The 13594-nt window shown below is 48.0% G+C and overlaps 1 long non-coding RNA gene across 2 annotated transcripts in view; it reads left to right on the forward strand.

Annotated features, from left to right (window-relative positions):
• The window catches only part of LOC132695230 (uncharacterized), a 23080-nt gene continuing 9486 nt past the window's right edge, over window positions 1–13594 (forward strand). The window contains exons 1-3 of one of the 2 annotated variants that reach the window (XR_014137975.1): window positions 1–197; window positions 6853–7139; window positions 12617–12795. This is a non-coding gene — a long non-coding RNA (uncharacterized LOC132695230). The remainder of the gene's footprint in view (window positions 198–6852; window positions 7140–12616; window positions 12796–13594) is intronic. The other variant, XR_013556652.2, reaches the window with a different exon arrangement.

Consider the following 13594-nt stretch of genomic DNA (forward strand, 5'->3'; position numbering starts at 1 on the left):
GGGAAGAGACAACGGAAGAGGGGGCTGGTCCTTGGGAGGGAAAACCGGAGGAAGGGGCGGGCCCTCGGGGGGGGAGTGACCGGAAGAGGGGGCGGGTCCTTGAGGAAAGACCGGAAGAGGGGCGGCCCTCGGGGAGGGGCCGGAAAAAGGCAGGCGGGCCTTCGAGGAGGGTCCGGAAGAAGAGGAGGAGGAAGGAGGTGGGAGCTTGAGGGAGTTACCCAAGGGCGAAAGGGCGGGAGGGAGGCGTGGTTCCGGGTTTTGCAGACTCCTCCACCCGCCACCCCTTTGCCTCAGTGTCTTCCGAAAATTACAGGTGCGGGAGATTCTTTTCCTCCTTTTTACAGATGAGGCAGCTAAACTCTTTGAAGGCGGAAGTGCCGGTTAGGGGCAAAAGACCCCGACTGGGAGTAAAGAGGACGCTTTGTGGCCCTTGTCTGTCACACGCAACTGTACCCGCTTGTGGTTTTGGACAAGTCACCCTGGCCCGGGGGGCTTCGGTTTCCCAATACGTGACATGAAAGGCTGGCGTGGTTCAAGCCTGTCTCCGGAGTTGCTGGGGAACTGGGCTTGGACAAGATGTCAGGTGGTGGTGGTACTCGGCCTGCTTTTGAGGCCCCGGGTAAGGTGTGGGGACCCGTGAACTTCTTTGAGCCTGGGCCTTCCTTTCGCACCCACCGTCGCTGGCCTGGACAACAGGGGCTAAGTATCTGTGTGGCCCAGGCTGGAGTCACAGCCATCTCTTGTCTCCCCCCCTCGTACCCTGTACCTTACATTACAACCACTCGTGGCCTGGCGGGTCTATGAATACATCACTGCCTTTTCCCTCCTCCTTGCCTTATGCTTAATTTAAATGATCTTTTCTCTCTCCCCTTGGCGGAACACCTACTCATCACTTCTCTGAGCAGCAGTAATTGTTTCCTTCTCTGTAGTGCTTTGTTCGAAACTCTTATGTAACACATTGTGGGTGTCTGCCTCTCCCCCTAGACTTTATGCTTCCTGAGAGTAGGAATTTGTAGCTTTTATTTGACTCCATCTGCCCACCAATCTGATACAGTGCCTGACTCCGAGGATGTTCGATAGATGTTTATTAAACACTGTCTTTGGATATCTCAGGGAGCGGTTTATAGAAAGGTTACGTGACTTGCCCAAGGTCACAAGGCAGGTAAATTGGCACAGCCCCTTCTTACACCTCCGTTTCAGTCTAGTCCAGCCACTGGGAATCCCATACAGCTCCAGAGTGTGCTTAAATGTCGCTCCCGTCCCTGGATTTTGTAGTTGCTCTATGACCGGAAGGCGCTGTCCTCTACTCTCCAAGGGAGAGACTAGGCATCATCTCTGGAGACCCTTTCCTGAGCCTTCTCTAGCGGGGGAGATGCCCTTCTTCGACCTTCCACAGCCCCTGTGCCTCTGTACATCAGCCACCACACTCAGCACTCTGTATTGTTACTGTCTGTTTTGTCTCCACTGCATTTATTACTAATACAGAAAGATGTTAAAAAGAAAAAAAAATTCGGGACACCCTGCTGGCTCAGCTGGAGGAGCAGGTGACTCTAGATCACAGGGTTGTGAGATAGAGATGGGTATAGAGATTACTTAAAAATAAAAAATCTAAAACAAAATTCATTCTTAGTTTTCCAATGGCTCTCAGCCTTCCCTCTTGCCCACACAACTCCTGACCCATTTCCTCAGGGCCAGTTCAAAGCCGAACGTGTTCACTCCCAGTTTCACAGAAAACAGCCAGTGCCCGGGATGTGGGGGGAGATGACAGGAGGGTGACAGTACCGTCCAGGTTCCACCCACAGGCAGGCCGGGTGGAGATTCACAGAATTCAGACGAAAGGGCTGGTGGCCTCACAGTGATGCAGTCTAACTAAAGTGGGCTGGAGAGGAGATGGGTAGACCGTCAGAGGCTTTGGAGGACATCTCGTGGGCTTGTGTCAAACCCAGAAAAACCAACACCAGAAGGATGGAGAGGCCAGGGAAGCAGTCTTGTGGAAAGTTTCACAATCCTCCCACGTTGGGAGGTGTGGAAAGTCTAGAAGGCACCAAGAACCTCTCATTTTGGCAGAAAAACTTACTCTGGGGTTGGGAAGTCCGCAAAGATACCACGGACACTGAGCAAAGCTACGAGGGGGATGCACAGTTCCCCAAAGTGCAGCGATCACAGACCAGAGCGGTGGGGATCGGGCTACTGTTGCGGAAACTACAAAATATTGTCTGTTCTTTGTTCCTCACTCCTCACTGTACTGTCAGCTCCCAAAGGGTCCATCTGTCTCTCCATGGCTTATCTCCGGGCCTGGTGCATGATAGCAGGTGCTCCGTGATTATTTGTCCCATGAACAGACAGCAGGAGTACAAATCACACCTTCTTACCCCAAATCCCATTGTCTCCACCATATCACGTGGCTCCATTATACCCTTCCCAAATCGCTGCCATGTTTTTTGTTGTTTGTTTGTTTCCCCTTCGTCTTGGCCATAGTACGCTGTTTGTTCTCTGTGCGGTTGACAGGTTCGCTCCCTCACTCCCCTGGCGTGCACGTCCTCTGGGGTGGGTGAGGGAATCTTTGGAAGAGACCCACAACCCCTGGCCATCACCAGCTGTGTCAGCCTTCCACTTTCAATAGATTGTCCACCACAGGCAGGGGGCCAGGTGAGAGCCACGGGCAGGCGTGGCCCTCCCTGCCCTGTCTGATCTCTCGCTTTTGCCTCTGCCCGTGCCCAGGGCTGGAGCCAACAGTGGTAATCCACGGTGGGAGCACCTGAGGTCAGCATCCCTTGGTCCAGCTGTGTTTGCTAGTTCCAGATGCCGTCTGGCTGGGGAGCTTCCCCTCGTCCGTTTTCACTTCTGTTGTTTCTGAAGCTCCAGCACTTTCTCTTCCAGTCACCTCCTAATCCTATCCCTCCTTTGCACTGCATTTTCTGAAAGGCCAATGTCCCTGCTCGGTTCACATTTTGAATTCCGAAGGAGGACCAGTCCTGTTTATCCTCATCCCACAGTGACTTCACCTCTTGGCCTCAGGCTTCTCATCTGAGAAATGGGAAGAATTATGCCTCCCCCATAGGGGGCCGGGAGATTGCAGGAAAGACTGGAACAGTTGTTGGTGTTATGTCTAGGTCTGTGTGTCCTAGGTTGTGATATACAATGTGTTTCTTACTGTGGGTCGTGGTCAGAGGGTTTGAAAGCTGTTGATATACTGAAGTTACCCAACACCTGATGCTGTTCTAAGCACCTTACACGTATCCACTCAATCCTACAACCCTGTGAGTCCCCGTCTGTGCCCCCTAATGAGGCACATGGGGGCTAAGTGGTTTGTCCAGGGTCCCCCAAACAATAGGAGATAGATAGAAGCTTACAAGTGCTATATTGCCCCCAGCAAGGATCTGATCTGACTCAAGACTGCTTCTTCTTCCCACCCACCAATCCCTACAGACCAGCCAGTTAGTCTAGGCCATCGAAATGCAACATGGGGCTCTAACCCAGCTGGTGGCCGAGCGGGGCAGCAACGGTTCTCAGCAGCCGTTGTCAGCAGAAGTGTCCACACGGTGGCAGTGTGGTTCACACAGTCTCCTCAGCGGACCAGGCAAGCTGGGCACGGCCCTGACGCACCAGCTCCCTTGGGTCCACTGGGCAGGGGACAGGTGTGGGAGACAGGTGCATCTCAGTGACCACATGTCCGAGGATTTCATAGCTGGAGGGAGGCACTTAAGAAAAAAGTCAACGAAGAGAGAGGTAGCGGGCCACGGTCTAAGCTCATAGAGTTTTCAAGAGGTGTTTCTCCTCGAGTATCTTTGTTTTCAGTTTCCATCTTGAGGATAATTTGTGTGTTTTTTATTCAAAAAATTTTTAAACGTTTATTCATTTTTGAGACACAGACAGAGCATGAGCAGGGGAGGGGCAGAGAGAGAGAGGGAGACACAGAATCCAAAGCAGGTTCCAGGCTCTGAGCTGTCAGCACAGAGCCTGACGTGGGGCTCGAACTCATGAACCATGAAATCATGAACTTAGCAGAAGCCGTATGCCTAACCGACTGAGACACCCAGGTGCCCCCATTTTACAGGTATTCTAGAGTCCAGGGCCTGGTACAGTTGTTCTCAGCCACCACAAAAGTCCACTGATGTGTATGTAAAGCAGAGAGCCCACCGTTGTGGGCTGAACGTTTGTGTCCTCCCCGAATTCATATGTTGAAGCCTTAACCCCCAGTGTGATGGTGTTTGGAGGTGGGGCCTTTGAGGGACAATTAAATTTAGATCAGTCATGAGAGTCGGGTCCCCATGATGGCACCAGTGTCCTTACACTTACAAGAAGAGGAAGAGAGACCGGAGCTCGCTCTCTCTCTCTCTCTCTCTCTGCCATGTGAGAACATGAGAAGGTAGCAAGAAGGTGGCCATGTACAAGTCAGAAAGAGGGCTTCCCCCAGGAACTGAATCCACCAGCCCCTTGATCTTGGATTTCCAGCCTCCATAACTATGAGGCCTAAATGTCTGTTGTGCAAGCCACTCAGTCTGTGGTATTTTGTTAATGGCACCAGAGCTGACTGAGACACCCGCCAAGAGTAAGAAGATACATATTTTTTTCTTCTTTTGAGCCAGGATACGATGCTGTAAAAATAGCCTTTGGATTTAATAAAAATCCTAACTCTATGATACCTATATATATATTTTTTAAATTTTTAAACGTTTATTTTTTTTGAGAGAGACAAAGACAGTGAGTGGGGGAGGGGCAGAGAGAGGGAGACACAGAATCGGAAGCAGGCTCCAGGCTCTGAGCTGTCAGCACAGAGCCTGACATGGGGCTCAAACCCACGGACCACGAGATCATAATAACGTGAGCTGAAGTCGGGCGCTTAACCAACTGAGCCACCCAGGCGCCCCTAGACCTTGTTTCTTTAAATGTGTAGAATGAGTATAAAATTGAAATCTTATGCAATTGTAAGCATTAAAATGCCAACATTGTTGGGGCGCCTGGGTGGCTCAGTTGAGTGTCTAACTTCAGCTCAGGTCATGATCTTGCCGTTCGTGGGTTTCAGCCTGCGTGGGGCTCTATGCTGACAGCTTGGAGCCTGGAGGCTGCTTCAGATTCTGTGTCTCCCTCTCCTTCCACCCCTCACTCGCTTACACACTCTCTCTCTCTCTCTCTCTCTCAAAAATAAACAAACGTTAAAAAAACCCTGAACCATTGTTTTAAAAAAATGCCAATATTCTTGGCACATAGTAGGCCCACACTGTGTGCATAGTAGGCATGCACGCTAAAGGACATTTCAGAGAGGGTGCGTTTGGCTGTAAGAAACAGAATGCTTACCCAAAAGTGGCTTAAATGGTAGAGATTTATTACCCTATTAAATGAGAAGTCTGAACGTAGGTAGTTTCAGGTGATGAATTCAGGATTCAGTGATGTTAGGGCACCGGGTCAGCTTTTCTGCAACTTTCTTGGCCTTCTCCCACCTCCAGCGTGGCTCTCCTGGCTGCAAGCGTCCTACCCTTCCATCAAATCCTCCCAAAGCAAGTGGGTTTCTCATCCTCCGTGATGTGGCTTTTAAAAATCAGGCAGGACAATCTTTCCCTGAAACCCTCCTTACTTCTGCCTGACCAGTAGTGGATGACACGGCCTCTTCTAAACCAGTAACTGGCCAAGGGATATGGATTAGACCCATGGCAGGGTTCGCTCTCTGGAGCTGGGCCCACCTTCCCTGAGCCCCTCTAGCTGTATACACTCTGAACAAAATCAGGAAGCTGCTAGCCTGCAAGCAGTGAGGGAATGGCTACTGGGAAGGTAGCTGGTGTTATCAGAATTAGCTGAAGTTGCTGGAAACTTCTAGAAAGCAGTAAAATAAAGTACACCTAGTATCAGCAAATGAGTTCAGACCACTCAGTGGTTCAGGTGATGGGAAGGTCAGGAGAGAGGAAAGCCAGGGGCAGAACTTTATGGAAGGGTAGGGTGGTGGAGACTGTGGTCTTACACAGTAATAACATTTTACATCGAGCCCCGGCTTTTTAGCTGTAGACTGCATTTCCCAACCTCTCTGGCCGTGTAACTAGGTGGGGGGAATGGAAGTCATTTGTTCAACTTCCAGGCTGTTCCTTTAAAGTAAGGGTCAGCAAACTTTTTCTTTAAATGTCCAGATGGTAAATACTTTAGGCTTTGCAGGCCCTAAGGTCTCTGCTGCAACGCCCCAGCTCTGTTGTTGAAAGCGCAAAAGCAGAAATGGGCAAATGCGTAGATGAATAAGCATGTCTGGGTCTCAATAAAACTTTATTTACACAAACAGGCAGTAGGCCAGATTTGGCCCATGGGTTACCACCAACCTCTGCTTTGCCAGCCTCTGCTTTAAAAGGATGGGGCATGGGGCCACCCGGCTGGCTCAGCCAGGGGAGTGTGTGACTCTTGATTTGGGGGTCGTGAGTTCGAGCTCCATGTTGGGTGTAGAGATTACTTAAAATAAATAAGTAATTAAAAAACAGTAAATAAAAGGATGGGGGCACGCCATCCCTTTCTCTCTAGTTGGAATGTGGGTGTGTCGGCTGGAGCTGGAGTAACTACTTTGGACCACGGTGTTCAGGTCCTTTGTTGAAAATGGTGGAGAAAAATGGTAGGAGTTTGAGTCCCTCACTCTGCGGAGCCACGTACCCGCTCTGCACTGCTCATCGTGACTGTTGCGTTTGGGGAGGACTAAGCGCATCTTCTGTCCATCACTCGTGGTTTGGGTCTTGCAATGGCCACCATGTTAATAGCTTAGCTCCCTTATTTCAGAGACCCTAAGGGGCCATCAGATACACATTGCACAATCATTTCACGTGTCACTAAGAAACAAGACCACCGCTGTGCCTCTTATTAAGCTTTGTTTCTCCACTCCAGATCCACTCTGCCATATTGTGCTTTGTGATGACAGCACTGGAGACCTGTGAGCTACACCGTGCCTTTGCCTGCTGGCCAGCTTCCGCCACTCAGGGCCATTGGAGGGAAACAAGAAGGCGGGAGGAGGGAGAAGGGACTTGCTCCTTCCTCTTTGCTTCCCGTTCTTACTACTGTCCGGAGCACTGGCTCCTCTCCCAGGCGGCAGCCGTTGGTTCCAGCCTCCAGCTTTCTTCAGGACCTCAGAACTGGATTCATCATATGCCTCGAGAGGTACCGACACTAGGCAAGTCGTGCCTCCTTTTCAGAGGTCTGGGTTCTGGCCCGAGGTGGCAGGGATGCTGCTGGGTTTGCACATATTGTCCCTGAGTTATCTCTGTGTTCCCTTTGCCTTTTTGGTCCTCAATGCCTATATTATAAATTATCTGTCTCTCTCCATATATATATATATATATACGTATATATATACGTATATATACACGTATATATACGTACGTATATATACGTGTATATATACGTATATATATACGTATATATATATACACTATATATACGTATATATATATATACATGTGTATATATATATATATATATATATATATATATATATATATAAAGTTTTATTTATTTTTGAGAGAGAGAGAGAGAGCAAGCATGAGCAGGGGAGGGGCAGAGAGAGAGGGAGACACAGAATCCGAAGCAGGCTCTAGGCTCTGAAGCTGTCAGCACAGAGCCTGACGCAGGGCTCGAACCCATGAACTGTGAGATCTTGACCTGAGCCAAAGCCGGATGCTTAACCAACTGAGCCACCCAGGTGCCCCGAACAAATTCTCTATATTAATTGTCCTCATCTGAAATGCGTTGTGTAGCTTGTGTTTCTGATTGACCCCGGAATAATGAAACCATTTTTCTCATCACTTACAGTTCTTATTTTATGCTTATTGAAAGAGTTCTTTTTGACTGATTGATTGATTTTTAAAGATCTTATTTATTTTTTTAAGTTTACTTATCGATTTCGAGAGAAAGAGAGAGAGTGCACAGAAGGGGCAGAGAGAGGGAGAGAAAGAGAATCTCAAGCAGGCTCCATGCTGTCAACGCAGAGCCCGATGCGGGGACTCTAACCCACAAACTGTGGGATAATGCCCTGAGCCAAAGTTAGATGCTTAACTGACTGAGCCACCCAGGTGCCCCTTTAAAGATTTTGTTTTTAAGTAATCTCCACATGCAACATGGGACTTGAACTTACTACCCCAAGATCAACAGTCCCATGCTTTACCTACTGAGCCAGCCAGATGCCCCTCCTTTTGATTTATTTAAAGAAAATTTAATATATGTCTTGTGTACATATAAAAAAAATACTAGTGAATATATTTGATAAGAAATTTCTTTTTAAAAAATGTTTGTTTTTTTATTTATGAGAGAGAGAGAGAGTGAGTGCATGAGAAGGGCAGGGAGAGGGAGACAAAGAGTCCCAAGCAGGCTCCACTCGCTGTCACGAACTGTGAGGTCATGACCTGGGCCGAGATCAAGAGTCCGGCCGCTCAACTGACTGAGCCATCCAGGCGCCCCAATGGAACTTTCAGTACAAAGATACGATGGATGAAATCCCTGGTTATTGGTGGTTGTACTCAATCTCCAGCCCCTCTCTCCTTCCCCGGAGGTGAGACGGTGGGGCTAAAAGTTCCAGTCCTCCGATCACCTGGATGGTTCCCCCAGCAACCAGCTCCCATCCTTAGGGGTTTTCCAAAAGTCCCCACATAAACAGAAACTCCAGGGTGGCTCATAGGGCCTTGGTTTGAATAGCAAAAGACACCTTTATTGCTCTTGTCACTTAGGAAATTCCAAGGGTTTTAGGAGCTCTGTGCCAGAAATGGAGATGAAAACCAAATATATTTTTTTCTTATTTTAAGTCACAGTATCACAGGTGGAAATGGAAGTAGATCAGGGCAAGGAGTTTATGTAATCCCTCAGCCCCGCTCTACTTTCTGTATCCTGAGGACTCTTACTGCTTAAGTGTATGGTCTGTTTTCTCTGTTGGACTATGAACTCCATGAGGAAAGGGATTCTGATTCTTTTATTCTCCATTTTAGCCCTAGATGCCCAGTAAAAGTTTTTTTTTTTAATATTTTATTACTTTATTGCTTAAAAAAAATATTTTATTTATAAGTAATCCCTACACCCAATATGGGGCTGGAACTCACAACCCTGAGATCAAGAGTTGCATGCTCTGCTTAGCCCTGAGCCTGAACATGGTTGGCATTCAGCAAATGTGTGTTAAAAGACAGAGAAAGAAGAATGGAGTGAGAGGTCCTTCAGTTTTGGTGTATGAATGGAAGTCCCTTAACCCTGTCTCCAAGAATGGCCCTCTTTGAGGCTTGGGTTAGTCAGGATTCTTCTGCGTTACAGTAGGCAGTTAGGTTCAAACAAGATACCTGGAGGCCAGCAAGGAGGAAGTTGTGGCCAGCTGTCAGGGCCCTGTCCTGGCAGCATGCCACAAGAAGCCAGATCAAAGCAGACAGGCTCAAGATGGCAGGCGTGCGCCGTAACAGGAAACCTCTGACCATATTAGGAAGAAAAAGTGCGAAACCCTGTTTCTCTGCTGCAAGTAATGAATATTTTGCCCCCTAGTTCCCAACTGCCGATAAAAGATAGGAACCCAAACCCCAGGGACACAGCTGTCTTTCTCTCTCTTGAGCTTGCTGGAGCTCACATCTCAATAGCGTACTTTTCCTTTTAATAAACCTTCCTGCTTGTGTTGCATGTCCGTTGTGCTGCATGTCTGTCTTTGAATTCTTCTTGTGACAAGACCAAGAACCTTTGGCGACTTTTGGGAGGGGCTGGGTCGAGGCCCCATGGCCGCTCAGTCTCCACAGTTCACCCAGCAAGGTCAGGAACCAACTCAAACCAGCTCACGAAAAGGGACTTATTAGCTCACATAACTGGCATGTTCAGGGATGCAGTTAGCTTAGGTACAGTGGGATCAGGACCCAAATAATGTTGCGGAGCTCTGTGGGCTTTCCATTGCTTGTTTTGATTTCCTCATCATGTTGATTTCATTCTCCATGTCGTGGGAGAGATGCCTACTACCAGTCACAAGAAGTCCAGCTTTGGGTTGACAGTCTGAAAATAGGAAAGTCCCTCTCCCTCCCAGTGTCCATCCGTCAGGTCTCAGGAAAGACTCTGATTGGACCTGTTTGGGTCACATGTCCGACTGTAGGGCAGTCTCCGATTGGCCAGTCTGCATTATGTGTCTGACTACCCCTCACCCCCACTCCCTGCCTCCACCGTGATGGGTGGTCCCATAGAGTTGGGTGGACATTGAGTGGGTTCTCCAAAGGAAGGCGTGTGGATCACAAACGTGCAGGTAGTGAGGGCTCTTTGACTCAAGTCCAGTAATCCTTCCATTTGCCATATCCCTTCTTGATCAATTCATGCCTGACAAAGTTGGGAAGACTTTGATGCTGGAGGAGAGTCCTTTGATCAAAAAAAGTTGTGCTGGGCCAGTTTCGTTTTGCCTAGGCGAAAGTCCCTTTCAAGTGCAGAGCGTTTGATCTCAGTGGAATACTGGGTTGTCTTGCTGATGCGCACAAATGTACGATAGTTAGCAGGCTACCTGTGGTTTTACTGAGGCAAAGACGGACATCAGACTCCTGAGTTTCCACCAGTTAGTTTCAGGCAAGCACATAACAAGGGCTGAGTCTCCATGGACTCGCTTCCTTTATTTAACTGGCTCGTGCTTCTCTTTCCTTCACTTTTATTTATTTTCTTACAATTATTTTTTAAAGTATTTATTTATTTATTTACTTATTTTTATTTATTTAATCTCTACACCCAACGTGGGGCTCGAACTCATGACCTTGTGATCAAGAGTTGCATGCTCTTCTGCCTGAGCCAGCCGGGCGCCCTCCACTTTTCTTTTTCATCCATCCCTCAGCATATGCATATTAAATGGTGCAATACCATAGCTATATTTTACCAAGAGTTTTTCGATGAGTGTGCTTTGTAATTATCTTTGTAATTACAAAAAGCTTATTAACACTTGCTATTACAGGGGCGCCTGGGTGGCTCAGTCGGTTGAGCGTCCGACTTCGGCTCAGGTCGTGATCTCACAGCTCGTGAGTTGGAGCCCTGCGTCGGGCTCTGTGCTGACGGCTCGGAGCCTGGAGCCCGCTTCAGATTCCGTGTCTCCCTCTCTCTCTGCCCCAAACCCACTCACATTCTGTCTCTGTCTCTCTCAAAAATAAATAAACATAAACAAACCAAAGTTGCTATTACAAATATTGTATCTGCTCTTATAAGTGTACCTTCACTGGAGCCACCTCATAGCCACCCTGGGGTGACTATCCCTGTTATCTATTGCTGCGTAACAAACCACCCCAAAACTTAGTGGCGTAGCACAGGGATCATTTTCCTCCCAAGTATGACATTTGGGTGGGGCTCGGCAGGGATAGCTCATCTCCACTCCACATGGGGAGCCCAGCTGGGACTGGAGGATCTATTTCCAAGATGGCGCACCCATATGGCGCAAGTTGGTCCTGGCTATTAGCTGGAAGCTCGGCTAGATGCTTCAATTCGTCTTTATGTGGGCCTCTCTCAGTATGCTGGCTGGGTTCCTAGAGAAGTAGTGGAGGTTGCCAGTCTCCAAGGGCCTGTGCCCAGAAATTGGTGGGGCATCACTGCCACCATGTTCTTTTGGTCCAAAAAGTCCCAGAAGCCACCCTAGTTCAAGGGGAGGGAGCAGAGACCTCACATCTTGATAGGAATTGTCGTAAAGTCTTTGGCCATCTTTAACCTACCACAGTGCTTCATAGCACAGGCTTCTGGGCACCTTTTCCTTTCCTGATAGACTGACTTATTTAAAACTTAAACATGGCTGGTGTTAAGGAGCTCATCTCATACATTTTTGTAGTTGCTTTCTTTCTTTCTTTCTTTCTTTCTTTCTTTCTTTCTTTCTTTCTTTCTTTCTTTTTCTTTTTAATGTTTATTCATTTTTGAGAGAGAGAGAGAAAGAGCAGGGCAGGGGGAACAGACAGGAGAGGGGGACAGAGGATCCGAAGCGGGCTCTGCGCTGACAGCAGAGACCCTGGTGAGGGACTTGAACTCAAGAACCGCGACATTATGACTGAAGTCGGAAGCCTAACCAACTGAGCCACCCAGGTGCCTCTGTCGTTGCTTTATTTTTAAACTACAACAACAGACTACCACACACTGAAATTTCAAGATAGATTGCATTGCCATTAATTTTTTTCTGGTGGCGAGACTCTTCTGCATCTAATGAATTTATAATAATTTGGAACGACCCGAGAGACTGGTCTGAGACGGTGACATCTCAAAGAGAATGAAAAAACAGGTGACAGACTTCTGAAACATTTTGCACAGAGCACTAAACTTGGGGCCTTCTCCAGAAGAGCAGGCGAATCAGTTTTACTTATGCAGAACTGAGAAAGGAGCGAGACAGGATATTCTGCTGGTCTTTTCTTCCCTGCTTAAATACATCTGTTACATGCTGTTTTTTTATTTCAGGGTTGATGGATTGGTCGTGTGATGTACTTGGATTAAATACTTGGGCTAAAGCATCTCATATATTTGCCCATCAGCTTCACTCTGTGGCAGATTTACATTCCGTCTGGGGTGCCAGATTGAATTAAATGCTTCTTTAAAGCCTGCAGTCTGACAAAAGCCTTGCCCCACTCAGCATTTTTACTGTATTAAAAAAATAAGCATCTGCAGGGAAATGATGCAGCCTACGGTTTCTTTTCTCGGGAAGAATCCAATTTGGCTCTTGGGGATGATGTTGTAATTGGTCAGAGAACTGAGGATCCTAACTGAGGCTGAAGCCTGGAGAAAGGTGGACAGTCCAGACTCCAGGTCCCCATCTGAACCATCCCGCCCCACCTGTATCACAGGACGTCTGGTTGATGGAGTGGCTGAATACTGTTTCCGAGGGTATGTTTTGTGTAACCGGCACTTTGACACTTCTCTGCCATCCTGTGGGACCACACACACTTCACCGTGTCTTAGGTTTGAGGATTGTTTGCTCTCTTAATATCTTGTCACTCAGTGTTCATGAGAAGGAAGCCCACAGGTGATGAGATGGCTGTTTTCACGACTTAATATTTAGAGGACGGCTGGAAGGAGGTGGATTTTCGAAGCAAATCACCTGTGTAATTGTTCTCAGCCTGAGAATGGAGGCTAGGATAGGAATATCTACCCCTTAGGGTTGTGGCAACAGTTAACGCAGGTAAAAGCTGGTTAGTGCATGTGTTAGTTATCTATCGCTGTGTAACAAAATGCCCCCCTCACAAAACCCCCCACAGAAACTTAGCAGCTTAAAACGACAGGCATTACGTCAAAGTTTCTGTGGGTCAGGAATCTGGGAGCGGTTTAGGTGGGGGGTTCTGACTCAGGGTGTCTCATGAGGCTGCGTTCAAGGTGGTGGCCATCACTGTAGTCATCCAAGGGCTGGGTGGGAGTAGGTCTGCTTCTAGGCTTACGCACATGGCTCTTGGCAGATCTCAGTTCCTTACGTGGACCTCTCCATCCGTGCCTGGATGGCCTGAGCCAGCGACTCGAGAGGGAGAGAGAGAGAGAGAACAGCCTCTTGGTGGGTGAATGCTCTAGTCTTTTCATAACCTGAGCAAGTGATGGAACAGAGAGAGAGAGAGAGAGAGAGAGAAAGAAAGAAAACAGTCTCTTGGTGGGTGAATGCTACAGTCTTTTTATAACATAACCTTGAAAATTACAT

This window comes from Panthera onca, chromosome B4 (genome assembly GCF_046562875.1).
Source record: "Panthera onca isolate mPanOnc1 chromosome B4, mPanOnc1 haplotype 2, whole genome shotgun sequence".
Lineage (NCBI taxonomy): Eukaryota > Metazoa > Chordata > Mammalia > Carnivora > Felidae > Panthera > Panthera onca.